Raw genomic sequence first — 21,102 nt, 5'->3', positions numbered from 1 at the left:
AATATACCAGTACCAAATAACCATTTAATCACTCTTAATACTCCAGAAGTTATGACTTATCTAATAGATTCTTTGATAATCAGTTTAGTATCTGATTCTCAGAAAATGATAGGAATTTTGTCTTATTCTTATTCTTCAATAACATGAATTGGTCATTTGTTGAATTTGAAAACGTTTAAAAAAAATAGTGTTAATATTATTTATAAGTTCATGAAGCAAAATAATTACGAATCTCACAAATCACTATTTGAATAAATTGAAAGGGTTATATTTTTAGGAGTGATTAATTTTTGGCTTTCTACAACTCCATTTTGATACAAACAAATGTGGGAGTCTTCCAAAGAAAAAAAGGAAGCAATAAATATAAAAATAATTCTCTATAAAAAAATGTGTAGATCATGCAAAGAAGTAACTTTCAGACACGAACTGAAAAAAAAAGCTATTTTCATATTGAATTACACGAAAGAAAAATCTTTTCGAAACAAATCTTTTATATGAACGCTGAATTATACGAAAATGTCCGTATAGGGCGAAACTGCTGTAACGTTAGTTACAAATAAAAGTGGTAAAAAACATAGAAGGTTTCATTTATCTTTTCTTAATTATGATTTCTTACCACGTAGTAACGGCTACATCCATCAATTTATTAAAAAAAAATTCTATTCCGTTTGTATTTCAAATATTTGTATGGAATCGAATCAGATATCATTCACAGGATTCCTACACAGTTTGTGTCTGAAAGTTACTTCTTTGCATGATCTTTACATCTTTCAGTAGAGTTAATTTTTTAAAATTGATTCCTTCCTTTCTTTGAAAGATTCCCACATTTTTTGTATCAAGATGGAGTAGTAGAAAACCAAAAACTGTCTTTCTTATTATTTGCAATATTTCAAAATACGTCAGATTATTTTAATTTTCCCCAATGACTTACCTAATGCCCTCGTAAACAAACAGCTTTCACTGAACTATGAAAAATGTATTTCTGGCTAAGCATAAATCAGAAAAAATTGTAACCCATTGATGTAATAAATCTAGAAAGGGGTTTTTACTGCTCGAGACACAAGCAGAGTTAATCAAATATTTGTCACCTTATAAATTATCATTCCGTAAAGCTCCTCATAACGTGTTTCCATCTATTTCTCACTTTATTGCACACACATTGAAGTCTGGTAGTCTACGTAGATAATATACTGTACGACCAGTAGTAGGTGAAATGTATTTCTTTTATAATCATGTTCGACAGTCGGGTATGTTATACCTTGATTTATCATGAAAGTAAGACCTATTCATCAAGGCCTTTTTCTACACGAACTTGATCGTTTAGTTTCTATTTTTATCTTGATCGATTTAACGATTATGCACTTATAGGAGTTTTTTCTTAATTTAATTGTTTATTTATAATCGTATAAAGTGTATAATTGGTGCTTTTTTCAGTTTTCTTGGATCGTGAATCGAATTCAGTAAATTGTTGGTTTTGCGTTTGAATCGTCACGAATTTATTCTTCGCCCGTTGTGTTCTTAGGCAACAAAACAATATTATTCATGATAATAATTGGGAAGTTTCACAGTATTCGTGATGAAATTGATCGATACTTGATGAAAATCCATAACTTATCCATGTCTCAAAATGCTGTTTTGTGTTGAGAGGATGTACAATGGGTCACATGTAGCCCAAGTGCTATGGCTTACACTCACCCTCCCTACTCCACAGATGCAGATACAGAAGGTATCACATACTTGATTAACATGAGAATTTTCTTTGAATGAAATGAAAATAGTCTATTTTTCAGCAGGAAGAAGAAGTAATACTTCACTGGGAAGGTTTCACTGGACAGTTTACAAAACCACAAAATTTGTTTTGCTATTCAGTATCTGCGATTTTGCAAACTGTCCAGTGGAAATCTTACTTGTTACTTGACTTATTGATGGGTTGAAAAGTTCATAGGCTAACACACAGATGACGCTACTAGTATTGTATCTATATGATTTTTAGCTAACTCTAACCTTCAAAAGACACATGTACAAATTTCACAGTTGTGGGACTATTAGCTTGTGGGATAGAACATTTTGAGTGAAGCAACTTATGTCAGTTTGAAGAAAATGGATGAAAAGTTTAAACCGTTCAAGAAATTATGAGATCTCAGTGTTTTCAAATTCAAAGAGGTTACTTTTTGGAACTGAATAGAATAGAAAATGAAATAAGTAAAAAAAATATGTTTAACGGTTTATTGAAAAAAAAAAGATAATAATGATGATTTCGGAAGGTAGCAGTTATCACATCACCCTTCTGAGCAATCTACAGAAATGATCAGATAGAAAAAATAATGAAATTGTTGGGCGTAGGGTAACCTGATGTAAATACTAATGCTGTCAATAAATAATAATACAGAGGAGAAGTCACTGAAATTTCTTGGAATAGATATAAGGAATCAAAACTAAATTGGAAGGCACTATTAGATAATTTAGGTAAGAAGCTTAATTCAACAATGTATTATGTGAGGAGAGTGAAAATAATTTCCAAACACCAAGCAGGTAAAATAACCTTTTATGTAAACTTTAAATATAGTAATGTATGGAATGCTTCTGTTGGGTAGAGGTTGTGAAACAAAATAATTGTAGCGTTCAAAACTCTATGTGAACCAACAAAGAATACCTAAAAAAATTACTACCATTCCCAGTGAATGCGAATCCGAATCCAGATAAATTCTCAAAAAATGCACTCACTCATTTTTATGATATCAGAAATAAGGTTTTACGCAAATTCTTCATGAAAGAAGGGCAGGAAAGAAGGGCGATTATTGGGGCGTAAAATTATATAATAAAATACCAGACAGATGAAAAATGCGCTAACAGAAAGTTGAAATAATTTATACGTACCTAGATATTTTACTTTAAAAAAAGAAAATTATCTTTATAAATAATCAATTGAGGCAAAATATAAATTATAGTTCAATACCACCTCCACAAGCCACATAAACAACAGTTGTTTTGTTATCTATTTATATAGAGGAAGATAGGTTAGGTGCACAAAATGTCATATGTCATAGAATATCTCGGAACTCGGAACATCAGTAAAAAGAACAGCACGCCTCTGAAATATGTCATCTTTGTTTGTCTCATACAGGTAACAGATTCATTGTCCTTTATCAGCTATAACCGATGTTGCCAAATGGTGAAATAGACACGAATCCCTTTAAATGTTGAATGCATTATTTCATTCCTCTTTTTTAAAGTATTTAAATAATTTTTTGAAGAAAAAGGTTGAAATGATAAGTTTGAAATGCCTTGTTTTAGAGCTCTTTCATGAAAACTACTTGATTTTCGTCAGGAGAAGCATTCCTCATTGGACAAGGTAACAGTCAGTACATGATAAAATAAAATAGAAAATATTGTAAAAAATATTGAATATTTACAACTCCAAGTGAAAATTTGTCCACTGTATAGAAGTCATTTGTCGATAAAAATGATTTAAGGTTTTGTTTAAAGGCAATTGGTGGCAGTGTCTTCATACTGTCTGGCAATTTATTATAAATACTCCTTTCAACAAGCACAGGACACTTTTCATATTCTGTATACATTTTATTTCGATATTCCTGTTTATTTATTTTAGTTTATTTCTCAACCTTAAAAATATGTAATTTTCTATTTAATATTTTGTATTTTTCAATTCAAGTGCATCAATTTTGTATTCTTTAGGGCTATAAAAATAACGATTTTGTATTGTTTTATTTCAATGCCAAGTTACAAATTGTAGTTCTCTTCATGTTCCACACATATCTGACCATGATTTGGTTTATTTTACCCTCAACCTGATTGGTGAAAGTGAAAGCAACAAAATTATTAAGTACAGAGACTTTAAAAATATTGATGAAGATCAATTATATACTGATTTACAGTCAATTCCGTGGCCCCATATTTATGGCTTGGATATCATTGACAAAAAAGTAACTTTTTTCAACGAGAACATGAACACCTTACTGGAATTACATGCGCCTTTCAAAACAGCTTTCATTAGGAAAAAACATAAACCGTGGATGACCGGCAATATTGAAATTATGATGAGAGAACGCGATAAAAAACTTGAAAAATTCAAACGAACCAAGAACATACGCGATTTTGAAGAATACAAACACCTTAGAAATTTCAATAATAAATCAGTAGATAGGGAGAAAAAAGCCTATTTGAATTTTCACATAAGCAGGCATACTAATAATGCATGGGACACCTTAAAAAAACTCAGCATATATTATAAGAAAAAGAAGAACTATATTTCAGATCATCTTTCAGATGTGAATGACATAAATGATTTTTTCCTAAACTCAGTTCCCACTGGCGGTAAAGGCTCGGACTTTGAACAGTACTACAGTGGTCAACTTGTTGGTCCCGATGTAAGTTGGAGTTTTAGCAGAATCGAGAATAACGATATTTTCAAGTATTTACTGGCAGTAAAAACAACGGCTGCGGGTGCTGACGGTCTCAACATAAGATTCATCATATTATGTTGTCCATGCATAATTGAATATATCTTTCACCTCTTGAACTTCTGCATTGAATATTCAGTATATCCAACTCAGCGGAAATTGGCTAATGTGATCCCATTACCGAAATGTGAGGTGATCAGTGAGCTCAGAGACCTGAGACCAATCAGCATTTTATCTGTTGTCTCAAAATTATTAGAAAGAAGTATAAAAGATCAACTTGTGGAATTCTTGAAAACATATAATATTTTGCCGGATACTCAATCTGGATTCAGAAAAGGACATAGCTGCGCGACAGCCCTTCTGAATGTGACAGATCGTATCTTCCAGGCAACCGATTCGGGAATGATTACTGTTCTAGTTCTCTTAGACTATTCGAAAGCTTTCGATACCCTAAATCATTCTGCGCTGAAACATATTCTAAGATATATTGGACTCTCAGAAGAATCTGTTGTTTGTTTTTTGAAAGCTATCTAAGTGGTCGAAAGCAACGAGTTGTACTCAATACTAGGGTTTCTCAAACAAGAGAAGTGACATGTGGGGTTCCACAGGGATCCATTTTGGGACCAATTCTCTATGTAATTTTCACAGCATTTTTCAAAAATGTTGTCTCGCATTGTTATCTACAAATGTATGCGGATGATACTCAGGTGATGTATTCCTTCCACCCATCAGACATAGTGAATGGTTGTCAGAAAATCAACGAAGACGTTGATTGAATTTTCAAAATATCCAAAGATCATTCTCTCTCGTTGAATCCAAACAAATCTAAAGCAATGCTGTTCGGGAGGTGAAATGACAGACTTCTTCACCAAAAAAATGTTTGTGTTACTATCAATAACATTCCTGTACAGTTTTGTGATGTGGTGAAGAATCTTGGGCTCTAGATAGATTACTCCTTACGATTCGAAAAGCATATATCGGAATGCATTCGTAAAAGTATCTGGAAGCTGAAAATTTTGTTTGGATCTCGAGCCACTTTGAATTTGAATCTTAAGAAAATGCTTTGCGAGTCTCTAGGTCTTTCTACTTATACTTATTGCGATACAGTCTATAGCTCTTGGCTTACGGCAACATTTACGCAAAAAATCCAGAAAATCCAAAACTATTGTCTCCGTTTCATCTATGGTATTCGTAGGCGTCAACCCATCAGTCATAAGCTACGAGAAGCCGGGTGACTAAATATGAAATCTCGCCGAAAACTTCAGTGCTCCACCTTATATCATAAAACAATCACTCCCTCCTACCTTTATAGAAAGATTGTGTTCCGTACTGACGTTCACAATCTTAATATAAGATCGAAAGGTACTATAACACCACCAATTCATAAATCATCATTGTTTAAGAGAAGTTTTTTATATAATGTATCGACCATTTACTATGATATTACAAATGATTTTAAAAATATGAAACTCTCCTCCTTTCGAAAAAAATTGTTCGAATTCATGAAATCCTCTAATATCTAGAAAGCGGTTATTTGAATCAGCACATATATCTATAGTTTCACTCAATTTTCATTAGTTATCTGCGATCTTTTGTTCTTTCCTTCTGTTTGTCCAAAGGTTGAGTGGAAGACCATCTTTGTGCACTCCAGGGGCTCAAGATAAACTCCGCCTTTTCAGTTTGCATAGGAAATGTTGTAGCGTATTTGATAGGTTTCATTTTTTTTGTAATCCTGTGTTCTACTGAATAAAGAATTTTTTTTTCACCGTAGTGTGCGCTGGTCAGGCCCTATCCCCCGAAGCCCCGATACAATCGGGAGGGCGCGCCAGCATTATCAACCAATGACCACTCCCCACACCGTGGGGTGAGTGATCATTGGGCCTGAGAATCATGTGCCCTGAGCATACGCAGTGAGCCAAGAATGGCAGCCTTCTGCATGTGTGCGGCTAAGATTTCTGCCTTAGTGCGGCAAGCCGGTATGATTTTGAGATTCGAGAGTAGAGAAGACATCATTCCACCAAGGACTTCAATAATCAGAACGACCATCTTAACAGAGTGATCTGGATAGAGTCTGCGGAGTTCGAAGAGAAAATCTTGATATTTTATCCGTTTTTCCTCCTCTTTTCTGACGATATTCGTCTCGCCAGGAGCTGAAAACTCCACGACAAATATCGTTTTGGTCTGGTGGTCGAGAAGGACTACATCAGGCTTATTAGCTTGTATGAGCCTGAGGGTGGGGAACGAATAGTTCCAATAAATTCGGCACTTCTCGTTTCCCGCAACGAATTCAATATCCCCCGGAGCGTAGGGCAACACCGGTGTCTCGTCAATACCGTAAGAGTGCCTAGATGGTAATATAGCATTCTTAGGGCCGCGTTATGTCGATGGATATAGGCCGAGATCGCATATGCTGGACATGCTGATAGCAAGTGCATTAGGGTCTCGGGCGCATCGCGGCAGGCCCTGCACCTTGTGTCAGGAACCTCTATACCCATCACGCGACTGCGGTAGACAAAGGTGTTGAAGACACCATCCTGGCAAGCCATGATGAACCCCTCAGTTTCCGACTTCAGCCCACTCGACCTGAGAAAAGCGAACGTCAGGCGCTTTGATAAGCCAAGGTCTTCAATGTTCTTGAAGAAGACCCCCATTGGCTCATCCTTGAGTTGTCGCAGAAGTGAGGTGATCTCTGCGGCTTTTGTATGAGCCTTCTGCTGAACGGGTTCCAACTCGGTGACAGAGTTGTGGTCACCTCGTTAAGTGTCGAAAACTATAACGAGTTCATCAGCTGCTCAGGCAGCTGCCCTAAAGAGAAATGCTCCAATTCCTGCTCTCTCATGGTCACGGACCATGCAGAGAAGGGGATCCGAACTCCTGACGACTTTACAGGCTGTATCCAGTATCATTCTGTCATGTAGACACTCCAAACTCAAAAGTCCACGACCTCCCTGTTGTCGGGGGAAGTACAACCGTGGAATGGACGATTCGGGATGCAAACTCCTATAGAGATGCATCATTTTTCGGGTCCTTACGTCGAGTTGATACAGCTCCTCCCGAGTCCACTTCACTACTCCAAACGAGTAGAGTAAGATTGGAAAGGCAAGCATATTTGTTGCAGCTACTTTGTTCTTCCCCGACAGTTCCGATGACCAGATCTGTCGAAGTTTGTGCTGATACTTGCCGCGGAGAGAGTTTTTCACTGCAGTTACCTCTTGTGAGTGCGTTGTTCCACCCCGAGATAAGTATACGTCTCTCCGGCATTCAGATGGTGTAGGATGCTTCCATCTACGAGCTGCACATCCTCTCCGTAGTCCCCGCATCGTCCTCTTTTGAGATGAACCATTGCACATGTGTCTATCCCGAATTTCATACACATAGCATGCGTGTACTCTTCCACCACCCTCAAGGACTGATGGAGATCCTTCTCTCCAGAGGCATAAAGTTTAAGATCATCCATATAAAACAGATGGGTGACCTTGTGCCTCCGGTTTCCGGGGGTGCCACAGTTATACCCTCGAGTATTTCTGAGCGCAACGGATAATGGCAATAGTGACATGCAGAATAGAAGGGGACTGAGGGAATCACCCTGAAATACACCCCTTCTGAAAGTGACCCACCCTGTTTGGACTCTTGTTTGACCAGATGTTATGGTGAAGCGAGTTTGCCAAAGTGGTATCAGTTGTTCAATGCATCTCACTATGTTATCGGGTACCGCAAGGCATCTGAGCAAATGCAAGATGAGCTCATGCGAAATTGTATCAAATGCCTTAGGGTAATCGATCCAGGCCATAGAGAGGTTACGCTCATATTGTATCGAGTCCTGCGTTACACATCTACCGATGAGCAGGTTCTCTTTACATCCAGCGACTCCTCTCTTCGACCCTCTCTGCTCATATATATGTTCGAACACTCGGTCAACTGCGGTGAGTATTCGTGTGTATAAGATGCTTGTTAACAACTTATAACACGAATTCAAGCATGCTATCGGTCTGTAATTCTTAGGAATCGACAAATCTCCGCTTTTGGGAATGAGAACGGTCCGCCCCTCGACAAACCAATCCGGAATCGGCTGCTCTCCGTCCAGCCATGAGTTGAAAACTCTGGCCAGATGGCGGTGGGTACTTGGTAGTTTTTTCCACCAATAAGTGTTCAGCCCATCTGGGCCTGGAGCAGCAAAGTTCTTGGAACCAACAAGGGCTCTTCGAACGTCATCCGGGGTTATCGGGTTGCGCAGTTCATTGAGCTCAGGCTGTCGAAGCTCTCTGTTGAAAGCTTCGAACTGCGCTAGGGCTGGAGTGTCTAAGTTGAGTGGCTGCAGGTGTTCATGGATGTCCTTCCAGAAGGATTCCACCTGATCAGCGGTCGTCGGATTATCCACAACACGTGGAGGCTCTTGGAATAAGCGAGAAGGTTTCTCGCGGAACCTAAGGTTTTCCGCGATACTTCTCGCTCGCCTTCTTAGTAGCCACTAGCATTCGTATCCTATCAAGGCAGTGATGTTTGGTGGTCAGCAGCACGCCTTGACTTAAAGTGTGATGGATACGTCGTAGTTTGGCGGCTATTCGCCGCACTGCGGGCGTGAAAGGCCTGTTGGCCGCCCTGTACTCCATCACACATTGAATACGAGACGCGTGTTGTCTCGCCGACATGATCTTAGCCTCCATCTTGTGTACACGCCGTTCAATCTACAACACTATAAACCTTCGCATCTAAACAAGCCAGTTCTTGTAGCTTCAGGGTCCTAATTCAGTGGAGCGCCCTGCATGTTCTGATTGTCGTCTCCATTGGTGGTATGGTGCGAGTCTCCTCTCCAGCCGTGCTAACGGGTGGTAGAACTGTCACTTCTACCACTTCGTTAGCAGGCTGGGAAGGAGCTAAATAGCCCTGGCGTCGAAGATAAGATACATAATCCCTAAAGTTTTGGGCGGAAAAGGCGGCATGCTCCGGATGTGTTTCACACAACAGAGCATGCAATCTCGCCATGTACCCTCTTCGCGCAGGTTCACTACTCTCGTAGCAATGCATAAGGCTATCTCTAAGCTCATGCGTCCACTCAAAGCGTCCGTTTTCATTGCCAGGGTTGTCATCAGTAGGCAAATCATCGTTATGGGCCCCACCACCTTGCCTCTGACCCCTCGGAGCGGGTCGATTGTGGGGGCCCCTTTCTTGATTGTTGGGAACCAAGTGTTGGGTCCACCAGGTGGTTAGCCCTTTGGACCCACGGCCGGCACCGGAGGGAGAATGGAGTTCTCCTTCCCGGGTGCGCCTGGGCTGCCGGTCCGGTTTTGCACCAGTTGTTCGGGTAAGTGGTGTCTGCTTGCTTAGTGTTATTATTATTATTATTATTTACAAACAATGAGTTGATTGATTGATTGATTGATTGACTGAATAGTAATAAAATAAAAATATATAAAAATCAGCCTGCTACAGTTTTCAGTCAGCAAGTTGACCTCCAATGGTCCTCAACTGAAAGCAATAATAATTGAAAACTGATAATGAAAATTTTCCCATCTAAAAATAATGCAATCAACTCATTTATGAGACCCGTATCTTTCTGAATCGTGTTAATGGGTGCATCCAATTCTGCTCATTACAAATGGATGCCTGCACCGAACAATATTACCTTTAAGTATGCGGTCGAAGAATTGAACAATTCACTCTGTTAAATATTTTAAATTGAATTAAAGTGGAGATGTAATCTGTTTTATTATGCAGGAAACGTCCAATCAATTGTATTCGTTCGAAATGAATTTCAAGTGTTCATTTGTTTAAATGAGATAAATGTGTTCTTACAATTCGTTGCGATATATAAAATGATTTGACGAGAGACGGACAGGCAATTCCAAACTTCGAACTACTCTGGTTGAACAATCTAAATATGGCCTTGAGCACATGAAATTTGATGTTCGAAATTTTGAATAAAAATACTGTTTATCGACGCGTGTTTCGCTAACCGAGTTAGCATCATCAGGAGATGATAGGTTTAGTCATCAATGATTGTTATTTACTTGACATTTTGTTTTTAGTGAATCACCATTTTAGTATGACCGCATATATCAAGGAAAATTACTTTTAATATTGAATCAGATGGATTATGGCGCCTCGCTTATCGATCTTTTCAATGCATGAAAAAACAGCCGATCGTTCTATAGATGAGGCTTCAGTTAATCTCAAATTTTGTTGAAGTAAAATCAGGAACACTTCAATTTTATTGAATACTATTTGTTTCCCGCGGCCTTGCCCGCGTAGTTTTGGTCTGTCACATCAGGCTCAAAAAATTTTTAATTTTTTATAATCAATTGATTAATTAATGAAGAAAAGAGAAATGAAACTTTCTATATTTTTTACCACTTTTATTTATAACTAACGGTACTGCAGTTACTTATGCAATATATAAGTTTGAAAATGTCATTATAGGACGAAACTGCAGTAACGTTAGTTACAAATGAAAGAGGTAAAAAACATAGAAAGTTTTATTTCTCTTTTCTTCATTTTGATTTCCTACCACGTAGTAACGGCTACATCCATCAATTAATTGATTAATTAATCATCATCTTCATCACGAACGAGTGATCAGCTGTGATGGCGTCATGACAACAGAATTCAGAGTGGGGACGGAGTGAGAAAGTAATAGATAGAGAAAAAGTGAAAAAGGAATAGAAACGTGGAGAGGGAAATATAGGCATCACGCAGCTGCACGCATTAAACTTTTTCGGCGAAATTTTGCTATTTCGGCTTGCGGAAATCGTCAGGTTATATATTTTTCGATATCCTTGAATTATTTTCTTCAAAATAAAAAAAATTAGCTACGGTTGAGAATGTCGAGATGACGTTTTTTTTACAACTTTGCTGCCCTCCCCTTTCTTTACGTCACTCTCAAATTGTCAGATTACTGGAATATACACTTTTTAGCATGTAATTAACTCACCCTACCTTAATCTGACGCGCTCGAGAATTTCTGATGATCAATTTTTTTACTAATCTGATCCTTTATCCTTCACGGGCTGCCTTATATATGGGACTCATATTTGGTGGGGGTACTTAACCGGGTACAAGGTATCCCCCTGTATGTTTCAATAATCGCAATTATGCCGCAAGGATCTATATTTTATCAGAAGCCAAGCCGCACAAAAGCTCTGAAGTTATTTTCTTATGAGTTGGGACTGACTCAGGTAACATAAAAAACTCTTTTAAAACAGTTGGAAGAAGAGCGGATGTTCTCTTGAAGGGAGGTCCTTCTTTTCTCTGGACCCTTCGCGATGAACTATTGAATTCAATCCGCCATTGTCGAAGCTAAGTCTTCTCGTGAAATATTTAATTTTGCCACTCACTTATGTTTACATTTCTGACTTCTTGCAGATGACTGTTCGATTTCTCAAAGCACTAAAGCAAATTCAAATCCAAGATAGAGTGGATGTAAACATTGACATGCCCTACGCACGTGATATTGAAAATCCCAAAAATTGGCCAGGATCGTATTCAGAACCAACATCTTGTTGATCGCCAATGCTATATCATACTTAGGAAAACTTTTTTATAATAACGAGTGAAAGGCACAAGTTTTGCAGTTTAACGGGAAAAATGCAGATAATATGTGTAATATTAAAAGATTTTCATTGGATTTTTCACAGCGCACTCAAGCATTATATGAAAAGAGACGTAATTATTTCTTTATTGATGATTTTTATTTTATGTAAAATCAAAAGAAATATTAATCAAAATTATTCAACTGGATGAATTTGTCTCTTCATCAGTAGTGTCATCCTCACCAATCTGAATTATCAGTGGCTCGATTTGTGACTCTATTATGTTATCAAGCTTCCACATCTTTGTCTCGACTTCCGATATCACATGCCGAACACACTTCTCCCATTTCTCCACTGTGACTGTTTTCAAAGCCTCATCAAAAAGTACTTTGAGATCTGCAAATTTGAACGTGGTGTTATGCTGAGCTACAAAATTCTTCACATCCACCCACATTAACTCTATCTAGAAAGTCCATCTAGAAAGGCCCTCCTAGATGAGGTCACAGTTTCATCGACCCATACTTTAGGGGTAGTATGACCAGCATTAACCCAGGTTTCATGCATATAATAAATTGTTCTCTATAATATTTAATTTTGGTCAAATACTCTCTCCTCCATAACACAATTTCCTCTCTATCCAATAATAAACTATTGCGCCCTCGTTTTTTCCATACAAAATTCAAATGTTTCAATACTTTATGGAATGTTGACCGCTTGAAACTTGGCAATAAAACATCTTCATTTATTTCTGTGAGTACTTGGTTTATCGTGGGTATTTCATTTCTGAAAAAGTACTCATGCACTTTCCTCCTGATTGCATGTTTATCAGCATCATCTATTGATTTTATAATGGTTTGACGATTGTATGTATGTATGATTTTGTTTATATTTCCGTAAAACATTGTAAATCGAAGCGTAACACACTCCAATTTTATCGGAAACTTTCGATACGACTTCGTCGACAGTCGATGTCTCAATTTCTTCCATCTCTTTTTTGAACACATTTAAAATCACTCCTTTCATCTCAACACTCAAATGTCTTTTTTTGGATCGTTTCCTGGCTGGACTCAGAGGATAGCTGACAGTGTCATCAGCAGTGTCTGTACTGGTCATCTTGGAAAACAATTTTAAACAATGTACTATAACGCACGCCACACAAACACGCAAACGACTGATTACAACCCTGTGCTGATACCGAACTCGTACCAAGAAGGCGAATTCACCAATGAACGCTGCCCTTTCCATCTGACACTGGGCGATCACGTGAACATCACGCTTCGATTTTGTTTTGTTTTACTCTATCTTGGATTTGGATAGACTTTAGATACGAGAAAGCTGTCATCCCTGCCTCGTCTTTAAGTCAGCAGATCAGTTTCGTGGTACCGCCGCCATTCTCTTTGCACCTTCGAGATACTTACATCAACGTTTCTTGCAGTTCGACACTGACTGCGGCTATTTTCTAAAGCCACCACAATTATTGCCGCAGCAATAGAATTTATGTTCATTTCGATACACCAACATTGACACGAGTACATAAACAAAGGGCAATTGACACATTAAACTATAGAAAAAAAGTATACTAATTGTGGTTTTCAGGAATTCAGGCGAGGGCTCGGTTTTTGTCAATTTATTAGTACAGTATGGTACATCCAAAATAATTGAAATAAAAGCAGATTTCCAAGATAACTTCAACTCAAGAAGTGACCTTAATTTAATTGTATCATCTGCAATTACCACAATGTTGTTAGTATTCATGTTATTGTCTCAACCACAACGCTGATTTTGCAGTGATTCCACTTGTTGTTTTATTCTCCACTACAATCGTGAAATGAAAGTAGGAATAATATATCGTAGTGCGTAACGACGCCATCGTAATAATAATGATTGATTCGCTGCAGCTAATGAGGCGCAGTCGCCGTTGAAACTGAAAAATAAACAAGATAAGATTGCCGCCTCGCCCGAGGCAAGCGGCAGAGTCAGGTGGATTCTGTACTTTTCTTGCTCTTCGAGAAAAGTCTGGCTCTCGGACGGTCGGACGGTAGGTACGCCAGCCTTGGTGCACATTATCATCGTTGCCGGTGTTCTGCAATTAATTAATCGATGCAGTTGACGACCTCAGACGCCAGGGGACCTGTTTATTTTTTCGTGTTGGGACATATTTCCTTGGTGCGTTTCTGCGGCTTGATCGGCCGGCGCGTATAACTATTATATATGGGATGTGACAGGAAGCGATATGTTTTTACCGGCGCGGCGTTCGGAGCGTTGAACAGACCATTTCCTGGATAATCTGAAATGCTATAGAATAGTAATTTACGCAACGAATCCGGAAAATACTGTTTTTTTTGGCGAGAAGACAGACTTTAGGACGAGCGGTAGGCGAGCTCTGGAAATCTACGAGTCCAATAAAAACTGTTTTCGGACGTTTTGCTTAAACTATTTTTTCGGCAACCGTGTAGAATAACAAATCAATGACACACCTTTGTTTTTATGACAAAATTTTTATCATCCAGTAGCTGTTGAAACTTTTGGTGTTAATGGCCCGGAGTCTGTTATTCGTTCATGAACTTGGAAGAAGAATAGGCCAAGCAACGAAAAATTACACAGCTCTACAAAAAAAATGTTTTTTGTGTTGCCCTGGATATTTTTGCAAATTTTCGAGTGCCTAAATCACGAATATATTTATGAAAGTACTGAATGTGCTCTACTTTTTATGATTTTTACGTATCTTGTATTTTTAATAATAATCGGCTTGTTAGTAAAAAAAAATATTTTCTCAGTCATGATAAGACTTCTGCGCAACTTTTTTCCGCGTACAAACATCACGTGATCCCCACTTCTCTGGCTCCTTGCTCTGCAAAACAGCTGAGAACTCAGTTATTTGATAATATTGAACTACTAACACGGAAATCTGGATAAATTGTTATATGTTAATATTTTGTTTCAATTATTGAGTGTCCGTTCTAATATAGGTATTTATCTTGTCTTTTTAAACATGAGTTTGTCACGAAGGAAGTGCAAATATAGTAGTGATTTATTCTGTTATATTTGTGGTATTTATATATCAAAAAAACAAAAAAGAAATATCACAGACTTTGTTAAGGAAACTTATGCTGAATATTTCGGTTTTAAAATGGACAAATTAGATAAATCATGGGTTCCTAATAAAGTTTGTAAGTCTTGCGTTGAGTCTTTGCGGTTGTGGAAAAAAGGAGAATGTTCTGGATTAGACTTTGGTATTCCTATGATCTGGATGGAGCCTAAGAATCATTTCGATGATTGTTACTTTTGCGTAGTAGATGCTAAAGGTTTTAATCGAAATCAAATGTGGAGATATCCAGACTTACAGTCTACAAAATGTCCTGTTTTACACAGTGAAAATCTCCCTCGGCCTATTTATGTTTCAAAAGTGATTCGCATGCCCTCAGAAACAATGATGTTGCCAAATTCACAGAAATCGAATCAGTCTACCAGTGAAAGTGACTGGGAGGGTGAAACATCTACGCCAAAGTTGTTTTCTCAAAATGAACTCAGTGATTTAATACGTGATCTAAATTTATCTTAACAAGGATCAGAACTGTTAGCTTCAAAATTGAAAGAAAAAATTCATTGGCACCGACAGTTACAATTACAACCTACAGAACGCGAGAAAGTGAGCTATTACAATTTTTTGATGAAAATGAAGGATTGGTATACTGTAATAATATTTTGAAGCTGCTTCTGGACATGGGTTTGAAAGAATACAAACCTACTGAGTGGCGTCTTTTTATTGATAGCTGTAAAAGAAGTTTAAAATGCGTCTTACTGCATAATAGAAATAAATTTGCATCAATTCCAATTGCCCATTCTACAAAACTCAAAGAAGAAAATGAAAATGTCAAATTAGTTTTAGAAAAAATCAATTACTCGGAGCATCAATGGTCGATCTGTGTGGATTTAAAAATGGTTGATTTTTTACTTGGTCAACAAAGTGGATACACGAAATACCCTTGCTTCATTTGTATGTGGGACAGTAGAGCAAAGCAACGTCATTGGGAACAAGATGTTTGGCCTGAAAGAAATTCTTTAACTGTCGGTAAAGCTAATGTAAAAAGAGAGCCGTTGGTGAGCAGAGACAAAATTATACTTCCACCATTGCATATTAAGTTAGGAATGATAAAGCAATTCGTAAAAGCTTTGGACAAGGAAGGAGATTGTTTTAAATATATTTGTAGAAAGTTTCCAAAACTTAGTATGGAAAAGTTGAAAGGTGGAATATTTGATGGTTCTCAAATACGGCAATTGATGAAAGACACTGATTTTATTAAAGTTATGACTGTTCCGGATAGTATGCGGAAAACAGTGTCTATCGCCTCTGTTTGGGAAATGATGAAGCAGCAGAGCACATACTTTGTACCTGCCCCGCTGGGGAGCGAATTGGGTTTTTAGAGTTCGGCAGAGCCGTACTCTTACCATCTAACCTGAAAAACCAAAATCCATACAAACTAGTCGGCTTCGTTAAGAAGCTGGGTTTATTTGATCGAGTGTGAATAGGTGTGAGCCACAATAAACCCTTGCGGGTTGCGGTGTACCGCTCTTGGTGGAGTCACATGTGCCAAGCCCCTTCCTGTGATAGTATCTATAGGAGAGAGACAAATCCCCAATCTTTCTTCGACGTTTCAGGCTATCAAGGTTACAAGTGATGTTTGCGTCTCCAATCAGGTGGATAGCTCTTTTCTGGATGGAATCCAGCAATTTCAGGGTATGTTTGGTCAGCAAACCCTCATGCTACACACGGTCAAAGGCCTGAGGCTAGGGCCGCACTGCAGGTTGACAGGATGGTGGATGGTAGATAGCTGCCTGGCCAACATCTTGCTATTTATAAACTTGAGTAACAGAACGACGGTAGCCGCAGTGGCCCCCCACTACCATCTAACCTCCAGAAACCATCCGAAAGTACGCCAGGCGTCTATTCCAGCCGGATAGCCTAGCTAGGGAGGAAAGCGTAATAAGTTCTATGTACAAAAGAAGGCCAATTTGGGACCCAGCAGACCCATTAAGGCAGGGTTTCTTAACCTTTTTGCAGTCACGAACCACTTTCACAATATAAATAATTCCACGGACCCCTATATCTTAATCTTAAGTAAAGAAAACAAGCCAATTTATAAAATCACTTTTATTAGTTGGTAGTAATAATGGTACTATTCTTTTTTCTAAAACTAATGAGAAGGCTGTTGCTGTTTGGCCTCGATAAGAACGTTAAATTGTGGGGTTGTCTTCGACAAAGCAAGGCGCATGTCATCGGCGACGTTCAAGCGATTTCGACTTTTTGTTTTTATTGACACTAAAACCGAGAACCCGGCCTCACAAAGATACGTAGTAGCATATGGTATTAGAACGGACAAAGCTCGCTTGACAAGAAGAGGGTAAGCTTCACTCAATGAACACCAAAACTCGCCAAGACCTTTTGCATGAAATTCAGCCTTCAAAACTGCTTTAGATCTGATGTCAATTAAGTCGTCTTTGATAAGATCTTCATCGCTGATGCTATCAATTTCAATTAAAAATGGACTTCGCACCCATGTTTCTTTGCCGAGTTGTTCGGAGCTGAAATAGCCTTCAAAAGACGTCTGTAATGTCTCCAGATGTTTAGACATTTCATTTTGAATTTTTGATGTAATTTTCGTCATGTTTCCGTCACCTTGTGTCACTAACTCTTCTAACATCGGAAAATTTGCGAAGTTATCGGATTTTGTCCTCCTTTTCCAAAGAGGCAGTTTACATAAAAAAACTTTCAACCATTCAGATGCATCCACGATAGTCACTGCAGGACCCTGAAGAGACAGGTTAATTTCGTTCAAATGAGAAAAAATATCTGCTAAGTACGCTAGCCCTTGTAAAAAATCTTCGCTCTTGAGATATTCATAAAGTGTATTTGTTTTATTTTCCAAAAAAAGTAACACTTCTGCTCGCAACTCAAACAAGCGCTTTAACACTTGTCCCCTTGACAGCCAACGAACTTCTGTGTAGTAAAGCAGTACTTCATGTTCTGATCCCATTTCTTGACAAAGTCTTTTAAACAGGCGGTGATTTAAGGCTTTCGCTCTGATGAAGTTGATTATTTTCACACATATCGACATAACATATGACATGTGGGATCTTGGTGACCGATCTCAGTTGGCAAGCGATAGTAAATAAACAATCAGAAACAAACATAAAACAACTGCGCTGCTAAGAAACCCTGCCCAGTTTAATCTTTTTTTCAATTAACTCATGTTTTGTGACTATTATTTAACTGACCTACTGCGGACCCCTGGTATACGTGCTACGGACCCCCTAGGGGTCCATGGACCCCACTTTAAGAAACCCTGCATTAAGGAGAAATTCAAAAATGTTTACAACACTGCTGATATAGCTTCTCTGAAGTTCGTTGAAGTTCTTTGCAATTTGCATTCAGTCAACTTCAAAAGTAGGTCAATTGCCTCAACTGACATCCTTAAATAAAATTCGTCAGGATGTTGTCGTAATTTTTTTGTAGCCTCTCACGAATTCTCCGTCCTGTTGACGCCTCAAATTGTAAGTATGCACCCACGGTTTTTTATAACACTATTTGTCACTACAATTCTCGAATATGAACTCAGTAAAATTTTTTTCGCAACTTTAGAGAGGCATGATTTACTTTTCCGCTGTCAGTTGGATACTGGCTTCATTTCACTGCGTCCAGGATGCATGGCCCCTCCACCATCCACCCTCCAAGCGACCATCTAGCATCCTGCAGTGCGGCCCCGGGTTTAGAAATATCAAGCGCTACAGATCTTGATTCTCCTTGTTTCTCGATTGCGTTATTCCAAATATGGGTGATATACGCTAGAAGGTCGCCAGTTGATCTTTGTTTCCGAGAGCCATATTGATGATCGCTCAAGTTGTTGAAACCTCCCAAATATTTGAGGATATGGTGGTTTACGACTTTCTCCATGATTTTTGATATCACTGGGATGCAAATTGTTCAGCTAGTAGATTCGTAAGGTGTCAAGGTTTTCGTACAGTGGCTTTGGGTGGACAACAGTGAAAACTTGGCAACATTGTGTTGAGATGAAACTTGTATTGGTTCACCTCTCTCGCTAGTTGATGTTCAACCAAGTCAGTCGATAATTAAATGATTATGAGAGTGATAACGTGTTTTATTGGCAACCAGCAAATGAATTAAAATACATACTCCCAAAGAGGTTACAGTTTGATGATTGAACGATGGCTCGAAACGGGAAATAGGATTGAGCTTTCGAAAATATATCACCTGACACTTTTTGAGTACATAAAACTCTTGAATAGTTACTACGGAATAAAAAGTATTTTTTGGACTATCAGATAACAAATAATATTGCTACAGTTGAAGTGTCAAATGGAATAATGACTACATTCCAAATCGAAAACATTTCTCTTGACCTCAGAACTCAATATCAATGAGGTCTGATTATTCGCTTGAATTAATTCGAACTAAATGAAACATACATTTGATCGAAACCTTGCATAATTAAGCCGGTTTTTTGTACACCCACAATCCAGTCAATGTCATTCGATAGCAGGGAGTCCAATTCGCCATTTAGCAACGGTATAGTCACCACAAAACTATTTAAGGAATTTTGGTTTTTCCATCTGTTATGTATTCGAAAGGTAACGAAATAATCGTCTAATAATTTCTTCTAAGAATTATTAATTTCCAAGGAGTTACTCAGTGGATTCAAATATTTGTCACCAATGTCTGTTTGAAGGTGATGGTTGACAATGTTTCATGGTGAACTTCATTAGTTCGGACTTTCATTGTCTAATATTTATTCATTTATTTATGTTTTCAATATATCCAGCAGGCCCAAAAGCCCATTTACGGGTGTATTCAATTAGAAATATAATAATTAATAATACCTATAGTAAGCTCAATTTTGAAAGAAACGAATAATCTCTTTTTTGAATTGTTTGAACGTTAGAGAAAATATATCTACATAGGAACATTAACACTTCTAGATATATTAGTTATGGGGGAATGAAAATGATGCAGTGTATTGGAAAATATGATATCCAACCACCATCATCATCATCACGAATCCAACCACCATCAATCGACAAAAAGAGGAATCATCAAGACTCTATTAGACCGTGCTTTTGGGCTCTGTAATACGAAAGAAGGTCTCGAGAAGGAACTAGACATCATCAAAAATGATCTTCAGCGGAATGGATACTCCAAAGCGATGGTAGAAAAGACTTTGGCTAAAAGACAGCAGGAGCCTCGCAAGGAAGAGAAGCCGGCACAACCAGTGCTTGCACTTCCCTACATCAGAGGATTATCGGAGAGGATAAGAAGAATTGGTTCCAAGTACAACATTGGAACCTGTTTCAGATCCGGTAATACTATCCGTAGCAGCCTCACGAAAACCAGGCCACCAAACATGGACTGCGATTCCAAGAATTTCATTTACCGGATACCCTGTGAGTGCGGAAAATCCTATATTGGTGAAACTAAGAGGCCATTGAATGTTCGCATTGCCGAGCACAAGAAGCACACACAGCGAGGAGAAACCAGCAAATCAGGAATAGCAGACCATGTTTGGACCCATCAACACAACATCGAGTGGTCCCAAGCTGAGATCTTGCACAGAGAGGAACATTGGTTTAGGAGAAAATTTAAGGAAGCCGCATACATGTTGTCCAACAACGTATTCAGCCAGGCCAGCGTAGAAATACGAAACATATGGAAACCCATCATCAAACGAAAAATGGCCAATTCCCACCAAAACGGTCATATCTCACGGAATCAGTGAAGCGGAAAATGGAAAGCAGAGAAAGTGAAAGTATTTCAACGACCTATAAAATAGTCATCTCTCGGAGGAATCAGTCCAGTCATGACCCGAAGACGATTGTAGATCCCAACAATCGAAACGTCGTGAACTAACGTGACTTGGAATCTCTACACTTTTTATTATTTTCTTTTTTCAGTCCTTTAATTTTTATTTATTCAATTATTATATTTTTACTTGTAGGTTATTTCACTATCATTTCATTTCAGGTTTATTGGTGCTTAATATAATTGTTATTTTCAGCTATTCTTTTTTAATTATTCTTTTTTACTTGTTTCAGGGATTTCAAATCACTTTTATATAGTAGACAATGGGAGTCCGAACTAGTGA

General features: G+C 38.1%; 1 protein-coding gene across 2 annotated transcripts in view; it reads left to right on the top strand.

Moving 5' to 3' along the window:
• The window catches only part of tkv (serine/threonine receptor kinase thickveins), a 504,368-nt gene that overhangs the window by 195,940 nt on the left and 287,326 nt on the right, over nucleotides 1-21,102 (top strand). The window lies entirely within an intron of this gene.

This window comes from Leptinotarsa decemlineata, unplaced genomic scaffold, assembly GCF_025532065.1.
Source record: "Leptinotarsa decemlineata unplaced genomic scaffold, Ldec_3_MD MMD2_tig00000010_RagTag_RagTag, whole genome shotgun sequence".
Taxonomy (NCBI): domain Eukaryota; kingdom Metazoa; phylum Arthropoda; class Insecta; order Coleoptera; family Chrysomelidae; genus Leptinotarsa; species Leptinotarsa decemlineata.
The sequence above is the reverse complement of the archived record's forward strand: the minus strand, read 5'-3'. Positions and strand labels throughout refer to the sequence as shown.